This window comes from Symphodus melops, assembly GCF_947650265.1.
Source record: "Symphodus melops genome assembly, chromosome: 6".
NCBI lineage: Eukaryota > Metazoa > Chordata > Actinopteri > Labriformes > Labridae > Symphodus > Symphodus melops.
Window position 1 is genome coordinate 13,491,156 of NC_136696.1, and position 13,396 is coordinate 13,504,551.

The following is a 13,396-nucleotide window of genomic DNA, read 5'->3' on the forward strand; positions in this document are numbered from 1 at the left end:
GAGAGATTCTGATCGTATCAGTAGTGTAGGACTCTGAAGTGATAGTTGATCCTCCACTTTGAACTGGTAATAATGTTAGCTGCAGATGTGGCTGTTTGTTCTGGCTACGGATTTTTCCAGTTCATTCCTCGGTGCAGGAAGCTGCCTGTTAAAGGTTGTTTGGATTAGACTCTATTGATTTGCATGACGGGCTGCTGACACTACACAAGGATGCTCATCTAGGAGACTTAACAAGGCAAACATGGGCAGCTGTCCCACACAGCTGAGGGTGACAGTGCTTTGTATGGACATGGTCCACAGCAAAGGCTTGACAAGCGAACTGGAACATTTCAGAGATGTCCAAGACCAGTGATGGGATATTAGATAGCCAGATTAGTGCTAGGTTGCCATTATGTCCCTACTTTCCATTCATTTTCTGGCGGTAAAGAAAATCAAGACTGAATAGGGGGTATTGAAAGACTAATAGCCATGTCTGAAAGTCAAAGATTTAATGGTTCTCTGCGGCAGTATGAAAATCTGCTTTCAGAATGATTCTTTGTAAATGTTTACTGTACTGCACTTATTGTTTTAATGTACACAGGTTTTCGACGTCAAATTTACAGTCGTGCGCAGAAAGAAAGTTGCAAAAGCAGAAGTTCACAACGTGTCTTGATCTGTGCGACGTCTTACTTAAAGCCATGTGTGTTTAATTCTAAAGAGAAGTGCAAGATCCCACGTTTCCTCTGATAAGTACTGTTACATCTGTCAAGCACTTGTCTGGAACAACAACAGAAATGTCTGAAAAAGTATGGAATTCATAATGCAAAATGAATCATATATGTTGATGTTTTAATTATTGTCTATAATTCAAAGTGGGTAACATTACTCATCATGTATGAGGTACAGAGCTTTGACCGCTCTGCGACTGGTAAGCTACATAAAGATCATCATCTATGCAGAGAGATTGATTTAAACGACATAAGCTCTATTTAATTTAATTTCAGCCATTTGTTGAAGTTTAACTTTGGGTAAATGGAAAGAAAATATTTAAAGTGATAACAGGTAGCCTGCTGTCTCTGCTCATTTTTCATCTCAATTTCACTGGGGCTAGAGCCAAGACACACATCAACCAATGTGCCGACTCAATAAGAAGAAAACTCAGACCTAAAGATTCCAGCAGTGCTCTCTGCCCATAAAGGATCATTTTAATGTAAAATTATTAACAGAGAAGTTTGGAAGAAGCCTTTGTAATTATTATTGATTGTTTTTTTTTTTAACTCAAATGTTAAATTCCACAAAACATTTGTCTTATTTTGCAGGGGCCCAAACCTCTTGAAAGTAAATACTGCTACTGTATCATTTATATGTATGTGTTGTAAGTAAACTAATAAATGCTAGGAACATACGATAGATCAAGGCCTTGTTACAAACACAATCCAACCAGAGAGCCATGAGTAGGTGGTGAAATCTCATGTTCAGAGGCAGGAGGTCATGCTTGTTATTTCTAAGAGATCAGTTCCAGTGATGCTGAGGCCTCACTCTTGTCTTTTATATAGTGCAGACAGGTCCCCCTGGTTTTACAAGAGCCCAAAGCACCAAGACCGCAGTTGTCAGCTCAACCCCTCCAGAGCACTGGGCCTCTGAGATGAGGCAGGGATGGGCTTCAAAGGTCCCTGACATTTTTTTTTAGATAGTACTGCATTCAGTCTGACGTTGAGGTAGACAGGTATGAGATTAGCTTTTTGTCAAGGGCGTATGTCAGATACTCAGTCCACCTTCTGCTTGTCTGCATAGTGGAATAGTTTAATGGGTTGCTGGTTGGCCTAGTGGATAGTCAGCGCTGCATGTATGGAGGCTATAGTCCTATAGTCAAGTGGGAGGGCCTAGGTTCAAGTCCAATCTGTGGCTCCTTTCTTTTATGTCATTCCCCCACTCTCTCTTCCTAATATCTAACTCTATCCACTGTCCTGTTTCGGGTCTTGTTCACGAGTGGGGGGAAGATGGAATGTGAGATCGACAGAGGGATAGCTGAGGGCATCCGCAGTCATGCGGTCGCTGTATTGGTTCGTCTTTGTGAAGAAGGAGCTAAGCCGAAAGGCGAAGCTCTCGATTTACCGGTCGATCTTCATTCCTACCCTCACCTATGGTCATGAGCTTTGGGTTATGACAAAAAGAATGAGATCCCGGATACAAGCGGCCGAAATGGGCTTCCTCCGTAGGGTGGCTGGGCGCACCCTTAGAGATAGGGTGAGGAGCTCGGCCACCAGGAAGGAGCTCGGAGTAGAGCCGCTACTCCTTCACATCGAGAGGAGTCAGTTTAGGTGCTTCGAGCATCTGGTCCGGATGCCCCCTGGACACCTCCCTAGGGAGGTTTTCCGGGCATGTCCCTCCGGGAGGAGGACTCAGGGTAGACCCAGGACACACTGGAGAGACTATGTCTCTCGGCTGGCTTGGGAACGCCTTGGGGTTCCACCTGAAGAGTTGGAGGAAGTGTCTGGGGCGAGGGAAGTCTGGGCGTCTGTGCTTAGACTGCTGCCCCCGTGACCCGGCCCCGAATAAGCGGCGGAAAACGGAGGGATGAATGTTGTTCATTTCAGGTTATTTTATGACTGGCTTAAAGTCTTCACTGAAAGTGACAAAAGTTGCACCTTTTCTAAAAGATCATTTATCTCCAAAAATGACTGCTATGGAGAGACTTGCACAGAAAGAGCTACCTCTATAATGGATTTAATGATGTGCCCATCATTAAAAAATAAGGTCTGACGGGAACCATCATAATTGTTGCTACTTTGCATGTCCCTTGCAAAGTAGTGTTGTTTGGGTGGACGATGTGCAGGTTAGGAGGCAAGGTATTTTATATTTCTCTGTGCAGCCATTCAACAACACACCCAAACAGGCCCTAATTAAACCATGATTAAAGCCTTCTTCAAAACATACTATTTTAAGCATACATGTTACTCGTGTGTTGTTGCAATAAATGTTACGCACAAGGCCTGCGTCCTGTGGAGTCAGAATATAAAGTGCAATTGAGATATGACTCATAAAAGCAATGCAGCCCATTTACATTCACTGCTTACCAAATAAAAACTCCTCCAACTGATCACTCACCCACCTCACAGTGTTGATGCTTAGCAACCTGGAGCTGGCCTGAAACTAAAGCAGCTAACTGGAATTGTACAAACTGTTTCACCTGTGTTACTTCACTGTCACGTCAAAATGTCATCTGTCGTGCCAGCGTCTTCTCTTGAAAAGTGACATCAGAGACAATCGCTTCTTCACAAACCTGCTTCTTACTGTTTCATTGTCTATGTCATGACATGTTTTTGGCAGTAGAAACAACACTGCAAGTTGACACCGCACAGTAAGCAGTTTATTTTGGAGTTTCATACTATAAATGTCTCAAAATGTGACACCTAGTAACCTGAACTGTGGTCTAGTTACAATAAATGTCAGCGCTGCCGTATGTTTTACCTTGTAATATTAACATGACTCAAAAGATAAACATAACATTTATTGAATGAAATGAATCACTTGCTTTAATCAAACAGGACACGTACAGCTGGAAGCGAAGCAAAAGAAAATAGAGCTTAAACGCTACCTGGTCACGGTTCCAGGAATAAATCTGACAATCTGCCATTATACGTTTACTACTTTACATCTAAGCCAGTCTACTGCCAAGATCTTGTCCTGGAGGAGGGGTTATGTTGACATCACTAATGACATCACAGTAAATTAACACAGTCAAATGCATAATTAAGAGGTCTGGCTTGTCTTGCTCTGATCACATGCTGGCATAAAGCTAAGACAGACTGTGTTCAACAGCCCTTAAACCATCTTATATATTGTTTCCCAGCTGCAATTTCCAATTTGGTTCCTCTTCTTTAATTTCCACAGCACATCCGCTTCATAACAAATTCCAAAAAGGAGAGATAGGATCATGTATATTCTGCAGCATCATTGGACTGTGCTTGATCATGTAACTAGAGGATGCAATGCTATCATGTACTGTGGCAGAGACGACTCTGGTAGAGGTTGAGGAGGATCTGTGGTTTGCAGGCAAGTAGGGCTACTGTAGCATTACCTGTCTCTCTCTCTCTCTCTCTCTCTCTCTCTCTCTCTGTCTCTCTCTCTCTCTCTCTCTCTCTCTCTCTCTCTCTGTTGCACACACACCTGCTCATCAAATATTTAATTTCCCTTAGTTTTTAAAAGAAACCATGCTTGCATATATGCTTTGCTATGCTATGCATAGACACACACACACACACACACACACACACACACACACACACACACACACACACACACACACACACACAAACAGACAAAATAAGTGTGTGGTTGATTACAGTGTGCTGGATGTGGCAGAGGTGGTAGTTGTCGGTCTTTGTCCTGCTTTTAAGTAGCGGCACTGTTGCAGTTGTGGGTGGGCTTGCAAGATTGTTGTGCTTGGCAGATGGTAATTTGGGGTTGAATGTGTGGTTAGTATTGGGGTGAGGATATAAGTTATGACTGCTGTTGGTTTGAATGGGAGGAAGTCAGCAGCTCAGGCCATCTCTCGAACCGTCTGCTGTAGATTAGAAAGCGCTTCCTTCTCTCGTCACTTTTTCCTGTATGCTTTAGTCCTGCTTTAAGTGTTTGTCTTACTGAGGAAACATGACGGACATGGAACAAATAACAGGGGATATTAAGAGACGGACGGAGAGTGAGACAGAGCTTGAGAGGAGGCAAAAGGACGCGGCAGGATCCAGGGATAGCCAGTGTTTGAAGTTAAACAAAACTGGTCCATATCCTGAGGAAGTGACTGTTGCCAAAGACAGGGATGAAGACGGGACTGTTCCTCATGGTCTGCCAGGGCAAATGATTATATGTGTATTCATATGTGTGTCTGGTTTTTTTTTCTTCTGTCTGATAATACCATTGTCCCACAATACCAATATTTCAGCATATTGCCATGGTTCAGTTTTTACTTCTCACGCTTCTCCTCACTTGTCGCATCCCATCAAGCCTTCTGCCCAGCCCTTCACTTAGCCCTGAAGGTAATGAAATAAGCTCTTTAAAGGTCTGCGTTCACTCTGGAGCCCAGAGGGTGTTTTCCTTTTCTCTGTGTCTGTAAAGGAGGAGTTGTTTGGGTGCACTTTATGGATTTCAAATACCATTGCTGTGTCTGAGTTATAATGATTCAAGGTCTCCAGGGTCATATTAACAAGCTGAATAGTTTTGAATTGTGGTGTGTGCAAGTTCTCTTTTCCTCCTATTCCTGTGAGGAACATTTGTAGGTCATGAGAATTAGTCATTCTAAGATGTGAATGTTGCCTTCTTCAAAGAGCTGTTCAAAGGTTAAATACTGTTTTTGGTCAAGATTAGAATCGGATCAAGTGAAGGTAGAAGTATTGGTAAAGGAAGCATTTGCGATGTTATATTAGTGTGATGCAACAAACTGTGGAAAATAAAAGTATATCATGTGTGTTGGTAAACCTGCATTGGTTTATAAAGTCCTTCTGTTAAAGTATCCCTCTCCTCTGCATGCTAACAAAACGGATGACTTCAAATGTAAACATTTGTGGTTTGAAGTCTATGTTTGCATGCGTGTGTGAATGTATATACATACTTATGATGGCACTGAGCTTTTGCAGAGTGGCATAAGCTTTGCTGGAATAACACCCAGACAAAACTCTCCTGGTGTATTTACTTGGGTCACAACACTCTCAGAGAGACCAACATCAATGCAGATGTGGTTGCAGGGTGTGTGTGCACTCGTGGAACGGCCAATCAATGTAGCTGATGAAGCGGTAGATATATAGGCTGAGAGGGGAAAGGGGGAGGATTGAAGGTCAAACAGGAGAAGAATAAGGGAGAAAGAAAGAAAACTCCAGAATGAAAGAAAGAGAGCTGTGGTGAGGCCAATGAGGCATGCAGTGACTGGCCACATTACGTATGCGCTAAAGATTATCTGTCTTGGAATGATTATCGACTTCCCTGTAGATATTCAAATAGAAATCATTGTGGTTTGGTTATGATGTGAGTGGTGAAACCAGAGAGATTGCTATCCAACAGGACGTGCCTTTCAAGCATCAAGCAAAAACGTTTTACATCTGAATTAAAGGGCTTTGGTCCTCTCAGAGGATAGCATGACGAGTATACTGGAGGCCAGCTGCCAGTCACTATTGACTCCTCTCCCTATTGTTCTGGAAGTTCTCTGTTTTGTGGGAGCTGTCAGGCTGACTTCATGCAGGTTTGGAAAGCATTCAGACCTGGGACCACATGCCTGACAGGCTGGATGAGAGGGAAAAGTCTTTTAAAACCACATCTGATGCGTATCTGTTTAATAGCAAGAATATTGCAATGGGCTTGTGTGTATGGATTCTATATGCACAAGAGTATTTTTTTTTAATCTTTCTGCCTCTTTGTGACTGATGCAGAAACACAAGTAGTATCTCGGGTTTAACCTTTTCTCCCAACATGTTTTCTTCACTTTAAAGGCTTTACTGCCTGCTGTGACTCAGACACTTGTAGAGGGTGATGGATTCTGTCGTGTGTGGAGTAATGATGCAGTCAAACCTCCGGTAACTGTTGCTCATTCATAGAAATGTTGCTTTCCGGCCCTCTTTTGAGTACATATTTGTAGGCAGAAACAATTTCTATGGCACTGCATTGCAATGCTGTGATCTTTTTGTGTGTGTGTGTGTGTGTGTGTGTGTGTGTGTGTGTGTTTTCAGGAAAATAACTTTTCCCTCTCATTTGCCCTCAGAGGTTCATCTGTTTGTGAGACAAAATATCTCCTCTGATATCTCTGGCTCATACGCAGAGCTCAGTTGTTAAGAAGCTGAGCTTAAAACATCCCTCCGGTTAAGGTGCATCTTTACTTATCTTTAGTATCGCGACTGATGTACAATCGAAGGACTGACAGATGCTGAATCACCAGCATTAGTATTTTTGTTCTTTTCCACGCCTGGCTTGACTTGCAGTCTGCTTTTGACTCTGTGTTTATGATTTTGGCTGTGTGGGTTGTGTGTTTGTGTCTGGACAACAGCAGGGCCTGGAGACTTTGAGCGTGATAGAGAGGTTAACCAAAAGCACAGCCAGAGGGCTGCAGTCTGGGTTTGTGGTCTGGAGTGTTGTGATGGTTTGTATTATCTGGACTTAGAGCCTGAAAGCTCACGAGACACAGCCATACCCTTTAAGGGGGGTAAGTGATGTGTCATCTGGGTGACCAAGAAGAACATAAAAAAAAACTATTAATGAATGTCATTCTGGAGCTGCAAGACTGTGGTCTGTTTTCCCTTTACACAATAAGCAGAAAAACAGAAGAAAAGTCATGCAGTGGTGTGAACGTGCTCAGGAAGGAAAGGGCATCACACTGTCTGAATTAACTGTGTAATGAGATTTGTGTGTGTGTGAACGTTCAAGGGAGAGTATTGGAACAGTTTGTCTGCAATCAGAGCATGCATGTGATTTTACTGGTTCACACATGGGTGCCGATGCTACAGAGAGGTCATGGTAGTTTCTTGCTGAGGGAACACCTTCAGGCAATTAAAAGCCTTCGATTCTCCAGACAGTCCTGAGTCACTGCTGGTTCATATCAAGGATAAAAGTAACCGTTCATAATGAGTCAAACATATCTGGCATTGCTTGGGGTGAGACTTTTATCCATTGTCTGGTGAAGTTGTTGGGAAAATCCGTAAAAATGTGTGCTAAGCTTTTGATATGTGCCCTCATATGCATTCTATGTGATCCAGCTCTGTTTCATTGGCTTGATTATACAGGTTCTGCTTTGTGATCAGGATCAGAGAACAGAGGGAGGGCGTGACTGAAACAACCGGCAGGGTGGATAAGAAGTGGGGACATCTGGTGTGGTTGTTTATTTACCCACTGAGGAAGTGACAAAACAGTTTTTCTTTCATCTGTTAGTTTTACTGGTTTATTTGTTCAATCAATACTTTAATTCCTGTCGTCTTTCTTTGAACCAATGTTTCCTTTCTTCCAATTCAAGTTTTTTTAATTTTTAATTTTGTGAGCACAGATGCTGTAACATCTGCAATTGTCAGTATATTCAACATGCTGTCCATTACACTTCAGATAGTCTTTTGTAATCTGTAACTAATAATAAATCACGTTTCCTAGAAGTTTCTCGAGTACAGAATGATGATAATTAAGTGTGCACGCAAAATGCACACTTAAGACTGTCAAACCTGAATCCTGAAACAAAACAGTGACAGTTAGGAAAAGACTGTCTTTGGGAGGTTTGTGTCTGTCAAATTGCCTATTTTGATTCAACTTAAAGGCAGAATGTTCAACATTTAACATGTAAGTACAACTTTATGTGATACAAGTAATGACTTGTATCTTCAGTGAGGGCGAAGTATGATTTCGCCAGCTGTCCTGATGTCAGGCTGTGTTTACATCCTGTTTATATAGCGGGACGGCCTTACGCATAAAGCTGTTTCAGTCAAGGACTAGAAAAAAGAAAATAACATACACTGCTTATTTGGATGTCACATAAGTTTCTCCATAATTCCATGTCAATATACAATGTGAAGCTGCGAGTTAACCAAAGTGTGCTAACATTAGCCTGCTAACACAGCAGGCCACAGGCTATTGCAGCTCAAGCAAAGCACGATTAAGTCTGCAGCTTGGGCTTAATTATGGTGTGTTCTAATTTATAACTCCTTCGTGCGAACGTGAGTGGAGAGGGGTAGGAAGCCCTTTAAAGGGATACTTCACCCATTTACATGAAGCTGTGTATCATTAGAAACATGGTAGTAGTGTTGAATGGTCGTGAATCCAACCCTCATTTTGCCCTGAGACGAGAAAAATATGTTTTTCTTTGCCTGGAAGTTTTCAAAACTTTCAAGCAAAGAAAAACATATTTTTCACGACCATTCAACACTACTACCATGTTTCTAATGATACACAGCTTCATGTAAATGGGTGAAGTATCCCTTTAATGCAAAGTCTGCTTGTTCAGTATTGAGAAAAAAGTTAACTTACAAAGTATGTAAATTACTCTTCATTATGTATATACAACTATCTCTGGTCATTGACAATGTCAGTGCAGTTGTAAATTAGTTTTGTTTTAAAAGGCTTTCATCAGACAGAGCAGCTTAATGAATCTTTTCATGTTGGTGATGAGTCATGGACTTTACCTGAATTCATTTTAGTTAAGAGACATAATTATCAACCACACACTGTCAGTCAAATATTGCGGTAAAGGTGTTTACAGTGAGTGATGGGTGTGCCTTTAGTTTTTAATAACCTCTTTTCATTTGTCACATTAAACCATGTCTGCAAGTAATAAAACCTTATTGACTTTACATCTATTGTCTGTTTGCTAAGTATGGTGCTAGATCTTAGCCTAAAGTCTTAGCTTAAACAGCTCACAATTCAGACAAACATATAAATTTAGGGTTAGTAGTTATACAAGGTTCAAAGGGCCCTGAAGTTGATATCAGACCTGACCTTTTAGACTCAAAGCCTCCAAAGCTGCCATGGATGTGCTCCAGAACAGAAAGGACTCACACGTGTTACTACACTACACTATGTATCTTTGTAAGCTTACACATGTCTACACTCACCATATGGTTTTTAAAGAAATTGTAGATTTGCAATAATCAAACAAGCAATTGTTTTATAAAAACACTTTAGGAGTAAAAATTATTAAGGTCCATGTAGCGCTACACTGACAAAAATATATCACAAAGACAGAGCTGCTTGTTTTTAACTACAGAAATGTTCACTCCTTTGTATTTTCTTCAATCCGTGTTAGAAAAGGTTACCAAAACTACAAGAATTTTTGAAATGATTGAAAAAGACTTCAGTGGGCTGAATATGTCACATGTTACTGGATGGTTAAGGAACTCAAGCACTGTCTATCTTCTTGAGCACATTGTTCTGCTGAGTAAACGTGATAAATCAGCATGCTGAGATTATTCATTTTAAGCCAATATCTTTTTTCTACTTGACAAAAACATGGAAATTGAATGTTGGCTTTGTTTGCTGCAGGCATTTTGAGCTGTGACAGTTAGGAAAGCACAGGTGGGCTTCATAACATGACTGATGGCTGTGTTGCAATGTCTTGTCCCAGTTCGTCATGTCAGTGAGCCAGCGATTAAAGAAAGCCAAGGCCCTGATACTGACACACCCACACGAAGAACTGTCATTATTGATGTTACTTTTCACACACACCTGCTCTTTTCCTGCGATGGTTTTGTTTTGTATAAAGGGCTGCTGTAAAATAAAATGCATCAAGTCACATAATCCTGTTGTGGTGGGAAAACAAGATGATAATCTCTTCTTCATATGATATATGCGCCTCAGAGTTCATGCTCTCTCCGTAATGAGAGTGTTTGTGTTTCCTCACAGAATCGTAAATCTAGTACAACATATGAGACAAAGAGACAAGAGTAATTAGACTCTTCTGAATAGAGCAGTAATCCAAATCTTCTTTGCATGATATCAGCCCAGTGAAAAACGTGTGCAGCTGTTCCTGCGCCTGTTGATCTGTTCTTCTTTTTCATTCTTTTTTCTTGCCTTGGTTCCACACATCTGAGCTGCAGCATGATCCCTGACAGTCCCCCGGCTCTCACAGTGACTGTTTAGGTTTAACATAGAACTATTTGGCCTTCAGAATGCAGCCACACTCATGCAGTGCTATCCTCCTGCCGAATTCATTAGGAGATGTTTACCTTCACACTGTAACAGGCTGGGGTGGTCCCAGAGCACGGGGTTAATGGGCATGAGTTGCAAGTGCTCAGCTGTGTATATACGCTGATGTAAACTGGAAAACACAAAAGTGCACAGGCATGATATCAAGTTCATGCATCAAACCGTACATGAGCGGAAAGAAAAAAGACAATTTTAAATTTTAAATTGAAAATGACAAGAATGATATTAGTTCGCAATGTTCTACATTCCTGTGCAGAAATAGTTATATATCATATGGAAACTTTGGTATGTGATACAATATGTGTTACAGATGTTGGAGATCTTCTTTTGAACATGAACAAAACCTTTTCTTATGTCTCACTGAGTGTTGGCTTGTATTCCAGTGAAGGTATGCGAGCCTGCTTCACTAAATATTGTGATGTACTTTTCCTTCTTACCGCACATTTGTCATTCTTTTGAATAATACACAATAAGTTTGTGTATTTTTTAATACATATAGTCATGTATCTCATATGTTGTTAGCAGGTCTGCTCACTGTGTGTTTTGCTAGTGATTGTCTTCGCAAGGACAATTTTGACAAACAAGATTCTGTAATCCTCATGAGCTTTAGGTCGTATAAAGAACAGATATTTAAAATCCACACATAATGATATTATGTAATGTCATCTTTTAACCTTGAAACTTTTTTGTTCCTGCTCTTGAAACACAGAATGCATAACACCTCGTTTACTCTCATATCTAAAGCAAAAGATATGACCCTGTTCAGGTTCTGAAATGTACATTTTAATTTAGACAAAAAAAGAGACCAGCTTGGGAACATGGGAACTTTCCATATAGGGGTTAATGTAGGATACATAGATTTTAAATATTTTGCATAAATGTTTCTGATTTGTATTTTACTCAAAATAATCTACATCTTTGATCGCACTCCCATGTTAAAGGTGATTACTTAGTGGCACTGGGTTTTTTTGTTTTTGTTTTTGTTCATGTCTGGCTTTGATTTTTGTCCTCATGATGTCTGCTCTGTTAACATTAGGGACTTATGATGTGTCCTACATTGGGGAATGATGAGTCTCATTTGAGGCTGTTGTGAATCATGGGAACAAAGTGGTGATGCCCAATCTTTTTCAGCAGACACTGACAAAAAGGCAGTCTGTTCCCCTCTGCAGGGTTGGATATCTCACCTACACCCACCAATGACATGTGAGGTATTTAATGAATACCACGGACACACACACACACACACACACACACACACACACACACACACACACACACACACACACACGGCTGTTTAGAATAAGCAGTATTGTAAGTTTCCACAGACACAACGCAAACCAGTCCATTACTCATGGTGCTCTCTCTCTGCTAACTTCTTTTGTTCTTTGGCTCTTTTTCTTTTATTCTCTTTAACTCCGTTCAGGTTGAGGCCACATGTGCTTTGGTGGAGCTTTGAACCTGTGTAGGATTAAGCGTGTCTGTCTGGCTGGATTCAACTGAAACAGGGCATTGTGAACCTCGGGCATTTGACTGTCTTTATTGTCAATAGCTCTTTTTTCCATTTAAAATGTTCAAGTAACCAAAAATCTGTGCAGTTGAAACCAAACATGAATGGAGTCAAAACAATGTTATTATATTTGTAAATAAGTTTTGATCGACCAGAATGGAGAGCAATATATCATAGGGTAAGAAGAGACTCCTGAAATATCTTCACGTTACAAAAGACAGATGTGTTTGCACTCTTGATAAATGTACATTCAATGTTGAACTTTAGTTCAACAAAGCATGCAAATGAGATTTTATTCTAGTGCCTGGGACCAGAGACACTGTCAGGGATTTTGGGCCCACTTCCTGAACAGAAATGAACCAAGTCAACCTTTATATAACTGTGAGTAAGATATTTACTGAAATGATGTTAATAATTAACATCATTTCAGTATCATAGGCATAAGTGTCATACTTACTACTTACTACTGTCATGTTTACGTGACATAAGTGTCAATGTTGACATTCTTGAGAATGCAGACGCCGTGAATGTTCAGTTACAGTTTAATCATGGCGTTTCTTTTAAACTATTATTGAAGCAAGCTAAAAAATAAATGCATACCATTTATTTTTCTGTCATTTAAACATGTTAACACGTCTTTTATTGTGCCAATGTCTCCTCCTAACTGCAGCCTGTTGTGCGTAACACTCGGCTCTTGGATTTGCATGTTCCTTTCAAAGGTGTTAAATTTAGACACCGTCACAATCACCGCAATTTTTGCCTGGCTTGGGAAATCACATTGCCAATTCATACATTGTCTGCTCAACTTTTCAAAAAAGGTGTGCTCCCAGGTCATTTGGAGATTCACAATGGTTTTTTTAAATATAAGAAAGAAGAGGAAAATGAACTTTTACCAAATAGTACTTTTATAGATGATCATGAATAAATCATTTAAATGTACTTTATTGTGTTATTGTGTTAAATCCTCTTGAATTATCAGAACATATCCATTTCTTTCTGCCCCCTGCTTTTGACGGAGTGAGGGAAAACCAATCAGAGGTCATTTTCTGTCTGTTCCTCTGCTCCATTAATAAAGCTCTGAGTCATCGCTCCACTAAGGCCTGACACACTTCATCAGGGCTTAAAGGGTTTGTGACAGAATCATAGAGCTGAGTATCATCAACGTAACAGTGACAATTGTTGCCATGCCTCTTGATGAAATCCGACACATTAAGATTTTCTGGTGCATAAATTGAAATGTAATTTTTC

The 13,396-nt window shown here is 40.6% G+C and overlaps 1 protein-coding gene across 2 annotated transcripts in view; it reads left to right on the forward strand.

Moving 5' to 3' along the window:
- znf469 (zinc finger protein 469) overlaps positions 1 to 13,396 on the forward strand; it is a 185,229-nt gene that overhangs the window by 91,580 nt on the left and 80,253 nt on the right. The window lies entirely within an intron of this gene.